The 6022-nt window shown below is 40.5% G+C and overlaps 1 protein-coding gene and 1 long non-coding RNA gene across 3 annotated transcripts in view; one reads left to right on the top strand and one right to left on the bottom strand.

The window, feature by feature from the left end:
• Nucleotides 1-5110, bottom strand: part of slc7a3a (solute carrier family 7 member 3a) — a 14985-nt gene extending 9875 nt beyond the window's left edge. The window contains exon 1 of one of the 2 annotated variants that reach the window (XM_046039418.1): nucleotides 4973-5110. The gene's annotated coding sequence lies outside the window, so the exon portion shown is untranslated. Of the gene's footprint in view, nucleotides 1-3989; nucleotides 4106-4972 lie in introns of those variants that run through there. The other variant, XM_046039419.1, reaches the window with a different exon arrangement.
• The window catches only part of LOC123962922, an 18870-nt gene continuing 12995 nt past the window's right edge, over nucleotides 148-6022 (top strand). The window contains exon 1 of the long non-coding RNA XR_006823098.1: nucleotides 148-351. This is a non-coding gene — a long non-coding RNA (uncharacterized LOC123962922). The remainder of the gene's footprint in view (nucleotides 352-6022) is intronic.

Genomic DNA, 6022 nt, shown 5'->3' with positions numbered 1-6022 from the left:
GGGGGGGGGGGGGGGGGGGGGGGACTCTTTCCAGCAATAGTGCCCTGAACCTTGCTTGACATTTTGGTGGGTCAGCTTTGCAGCTGTTCCCATGAAAGGCTTGAAATTAGGATTCAGGATGCCGAGTAGTGTCAAAAGGCAACGCTGCACAGAGTCTGAAGCTATTAAGGCAATGACACCTGACTCCACGGAGCAAGCGCTGAGAAGGCGGACGGACGTTTCAGGCCTATCAGTCACTTTGCCCGGTCAGGCAGCAAAGAGAAGAACTGAAACACTAACCCAGGAACACAGACCAGGCCGACTGATGGCACAGTGTGGACGTGTAAGTGTGGACGTCTACCTGGATCAGAGGTTAGACAAAAATTTTTTCCCTTTCGCACTCATTAAACATGTGAAACTAAAAGATGTGGGGAGAAAAGGTGCCACTGGAAAGACTACCCTCGGTTGTGCTGTCAAGTTGTTTTCTTACCTTGTGTCCAGTTGAAGTTAAGCTTCAGGTAGAACATGCTTACTCCCTTTTCCACTTAATGAAACAAAATGTGGTATGTAAAATACAAAGAGACGTTTCAGGTCACACAGTGTGTTGGACGTTTAAAAAAAGAAAAAGGAAAAGCTGTAGGTTATTGTATGGTCTAATTTTGGCTTGTTCCTCTTCATAGCGCACAGGATACAAGCCCTCACAATGTTTCAGTACACTTACAATATTCTATTAATACCGTAAAAATAAACTATTTCATCAAAGCACTTTTAGTCTTAACCATTTCAAAAGGGAATATCCTGTCTAGTACAGTTAAAGTGTTGGGAGAAAAGAAAAGACAAACACTGTCAAACAATGAAATAAAGACAACACAGAGCACCTGACAACCGCAATAATAAACATTCAACTCTCTGAAGACTGATGGGAAACTGGTATCTGGTGGACAGCTCCCACTCCCCACTTGGTGTGACATTCCAGTAGCATTTTCCACTCGCACACAAGGAACTGAGATCTGAGTGAGTCAATAAACATTTACTGCTAAACTACTGTGCCCAGCTGGCTGTGATCTCCTCAGGGGTTCGCCCAACAATCCACATACCTTCACTAAGCAGAACAAAAGGTGCTCAACTGGATCTATGCAAACTGTAAAAACACACCCACGGAAGTTCTCATTCACAACTGAAAATGAATCCAACAAATAAAAATCAAAAGGTCTCTGGATTTTCCTTTCAAGGCAATATTTTCTTTGACAGACTAAGTTGTGGCTACCTTACAGTTACAGAAATGCAGGCCTGCTTGCTGTATGACCTCACTTAAGGGTGGTCTCATTAAAGTGATGCTAGAGGCACCTTTACGCTAGGCCGATGCCTCCGTCACGTCAGCTAGTTGCTAATCTTTTCCTTGTGGTTTTCACGAGGGTACCTTTTTTACATAAGTGGGGCAGGTTTATACCAGTTTGCATAGGAGGTGTGGCTCACAAATGTGCTCCACTGCATAACACACACACACGAAACGGACTAGTGTCACACATGCAGCCATTTTATGTTCCTGATATTAAAATTAATACACATGACTTTCGGTGAAGTGTGAACAAGGAAACAAGTTGATTTCTGTTTTGTTATCTGGTAGTTACTTTCTTCATCAAAAATATTTTTATTTTTATAATATGGATTTAACTCAAAGGCTCTTTATCTTGGAGGACTATGAGCAAAGACTTGGCCAAGAGTGCTCCGGTTACAACAGGCTTCAGGGATAATAGTCCTGTTACTTGACTTAGCGTTGCTGCAACTGCTGCCACAAATTCTAAGAGGATTATTTGGGGGAAGTAACAAACCTGCTAACCTCATAATAGCTTGTTGCAGTAGCCATATAAACAACGCATGGCTTTGTTTTGACTGTGCCATCATTATCAACAATAATAGCACAGCTCTATTGTTACATGAACAGAACAGCAATGTTATTTCTGCTACATCAGAGTTGTCAAATGTAATTATCAAATGGCCAATTGGAAAGTTGCCTTTCGCCACAAAGTTCCCCACAAATCTGCTCCTAGGTTAAAACAAAAACATAAAGCCAAATCACTCAAATGCTGCACCTCAGTCCTGATATTTTTCAGAAAAGTAATAAATTGAGGATTTTTTTTTATTCTAGGCACCTGAAGCGTTTGTGTCAAGACTTAAAACTTCCATTTTAAGAAAGGGTGATTTTGACTGACCACAATTCACCTGGCTGTGCAGCAAGCCCCCCCCACCACACAATATTAACCTGCACAGTTGTTGTGCTTGTATCTAAACAAATATGTAGATTTGCATCTCTTATTTCTCCTTAATATGTTAAAATAAAAAAATAAAAAAGTTTAGATATATTGAAAACCTTGTTATCTATTTCCCCGTCCCTGATAATCATAAATGTAATATTCCTAGTGTGCAAGTATGTGTAAACAGACCCACCACTGACACCGAACTGAACGACCCTATAAGTCACCTGTCTGAAAACCACCACTCCTGCCAAAAACTGCTCTCGCTGCAAGATGGAATGTGACAGTCTAGCAGTCTGTGCACTTTCCCATGACCAATGCCAACACTGCTAACATTAATAGCCAAGAGAACAGAAGCACAAATCTACACATCATAAAGAAGGTTTAACCTGTGTCAGCTGGACACCTAAGCACACCAAGATGTGGCTACGAAGCTGCACCACAGCACAGGTCAGACAGGATGAGGCCACAGACAGCATGTAATTTATCCCTCCAACTACACAAGTGTGCTCCGACTACTTTGAAACCCAGCTTCTCTGAGACATATAAAAATATAATATATATATCATATAAAAATCTCACCACAATATTTAGACACAGGTGTTTAACCAAATCTTGTAATTGGTTCAGGTCAGGTTTCGACTTGATGCCAAAATGGCAAAGAACATAACAAATGCAAAACCCCTCAGATGTAGGTCAGTGACTTTGAGGGTTTGGTGCACACCCTTCTTGCACAACACACTTTTCGGCCATGTGCTCAAGAGGATGTAGCAATTGCAGTGCAACAGACCACCTCCTACTGTACACATTAAATATGTTTGGGCTGAATAAAATACTTGTATTTCTGGTGATGCTATCATAAGAATTGGAAATGTTCAAGACGGTGTAATAGTACCATAGACTTTCTACACATAGATTACTATGCTTTTATACATAGCTGCCAGCTTATTAGGTACAACTAGCTCGAACTAACAGCCCTGCATTTAATTGTACCTTCAATGAATGTAGGGAGTTTTTGTCGAAATCACAGTCATGTAAACTTACCTCTCAGTTTAATGCAACTGCATCAACATGACCATAAAGTTGCATCAGTACCACTCAAAAAAAGTTATTACAACCTTCAATGTTTTGCTAAGCCCAGAGCTTGGCAACTGCACATGTACTACATTCCCCTCTGAGTGAGTTACACCAATAAAAATAATCTGATGCGTCTTAAAGTGCAAACCTGTAAATCCCATGGGAAATTTGGGGCTGTTGTGGCTGCTCACCTTAAAGTCAATAAAAGGATTACACAATATAAACCTGCAGCAAAGACGGCTGCGATAGGCACCAACACCTGACATATTCAGCCTTTCATTTAGCGTTTAGGGGTTGTATTTTGCTGTCCTAAACTGAAAAGATCGACGTGTAAATTAAGCCTGGATTTCAAGTATTACGTGGCTACCTGATTAGTTCAACAACCTCTCCACCCAATCAAAAAGGTTTGAGTCACACTACACATCCCAAATCTCTACTCGTGCGTTCACTTCCCACCACAATCATTTTACTAATATTTTTACAGTTTTTAATTGTGGAGTGGCTTTTCATCGGCTGATGCAACATACGCATGATCACACAGCAGCATCCTGATCCACAGACGGCGTGCACTTCCCGGAAGTATAACTCACTTTGATGGCAGTCGCGGACAATGGGAGTAAAGGCTACTGTAAAAGCTATATATATATATAAACATACACTTAAAATAGCTGTACTTACGACCGGTGCCACCAAACTGGGCGATGTTCAGCTGTCCGTGTGCTGATGGTCCTTTTGTCACCGGCTAGCTACGTGGCTCCGGTCGGCTCTCGCGTGGTGCTAATGTTGCCTTCAGAGTTTACGGAAACATCGTAATTGCATAGTGTACAGGAAGCGTGCTTCTGTCGCTTGCTGATGATTTTAGGGGTCGCAGTTGACTTGTCTTGGTAACTGAAGAAGTCAATGTTGGTAATTGAATAAGACAATTTTGCGTCAATATTTAGTGTTCTCTCTCTTTTTTTTTAAAAAAAGTAATTCATATGAGTTGCTTTGCTGTTGTGTATTTATACTGCAGTCACAAAGCAGCTGTGTCGCTTAATTTAAACTAATACATAAATAACTGCCAAATTAATTTCTTTTGCAACAGGGTCTGTTTTGTTAAACGTTAATTTACTAGATTAGAAATTCGGCGTTTTTTGAGGGTCTCTGAAGGCAACATTGCGTTAATTCCGGCTACACCGGGCCTTGGTAGCAAGCCCTAAAAGCAGGGTGCGCCCGGTGAGCCAGGCTGGGACCAAAACATTGAATGAAAACACGGAGTAAGGGGAAAGTGTCGAGCCGTGAGTTTAAGAAAAACAGAAACCCATTTAAACGTTTCGCTTGAATGGCCGCCTCAAGTGTTTGTTGTAGTTTCCGCAGTTGACCCGATAAAACGAGAAATTAAGACAGAATACAAAACGTCAAATTTTGTGGGGGTGAAAAATTTAAACTTCTGTAACTGTTAGCGCTCGCCTAGAAACATTCAAAGCAAGGACGAGGGACGTTATATTCTATTTAAACTAGTGCGCCAAATACATCTGACAACACACGAGGGAGGATTGCATCAGTCCGCCTGTTACACAGTAGTAGTTACACGATGTAGACGAAACAAATGTCGCTACAACCCCTGTTAGGTAAAAACAAGACGCTTTATTGTACCAGTGAAACACGATAAAATGTATTACCTTTAATGTCTTCAGGTTGAGTTTGGCCAGAGGGCGCAGAAAGAAGAGCAGAGACGATGTTGCTGTATTCGCTGATGAAATAATCCCGCTCGGTTGTGAGTGCGTTTGGTTTTTATCAGCTGTGAGGGGCGGGAATTACCAGTAGTAGCTCAGTAACGCATGGGCGGGAGGCTGACCTTTCCACTCATGAATGGAAGAAGAGACGACGAATACGATTTACCTTTCTGATAAGGCTGCAGTGGCAAACATAATTAGAGAGCTAGAAGAAAATAGAGGACTGACTACACAAAGTTTAAGAGACCTGAAGTGCACGCGTGTGTTATGGTTGTGTGTGCGCTCGTGTAACATAAGAAGGCATGCCTTTTGGAGACATGGCGTCAGTTTCCCCTCTCACAGCTATGTATTGAGGTTCAGGCTCCACACTATATCCGCCGTCGCTTTGTTCTACAGGTTAAAAGAAAAGGAGGGAAAAACCAAAGCATTTCTTTCATGTGCATTTGCACCCAGTGACCTGCGAATGCTGGAGGGTCAGTGGTGGTGTCAAACAATGTCATTTTCAACATTTTATCCCTGTGTGACTGGTGGACTGGAGGCCTCTACATTTAAAATATAATCCAACATCTGCATATGATGAAATTCTGCCTGTGTATGAGGGGTCATAAAATCGGAGACTCATTTCTAAAGGTAGCAGTGATGCAACTCCAACACTATATGGCATCAGATTTAAATCAGTACCTCACAATGTCAGTTTAGTTGAAAACACGTTATATGTATAATAAACGTGTATATATATATAGTTTAGTTGAAAACACGTTTATTATATATATAATAATATAATATATATAATAACATAGTTTATACATATATACGTGTATATATGTATAAACTATGTATGTATATACTAAACTATTTATATGTATATACACCTAATGTAAGTTGTATATATATATATATATATATATATATATATATATATATATATATATACACACATATATATATATATATATATATTTTGAAAAGCATGATTCCCTCCAGACGTATTCTGGG

This window comes from Micropterus dolomieu, linkage group LG23 (assembly GCF_021292245.1).
Source record: "Micropterus dolomieu isolate WLL.071019.BEF.003 ecotype Adirondacks linkage group LG23, ASM2129224v1, whole genome shotgun sequence".
In the NCBI taxonomy this organism is placed as follows: domain Eukaryota; kingdom Metazoa; phylum Chordata; class Actinopteri; order Centrarchiformes; family Centrarchidae; genus Micropterus; species Micropterus dolomieu.
This window is presented reverse-complemented; position numbering and strand designations above follow the sequence as displayed.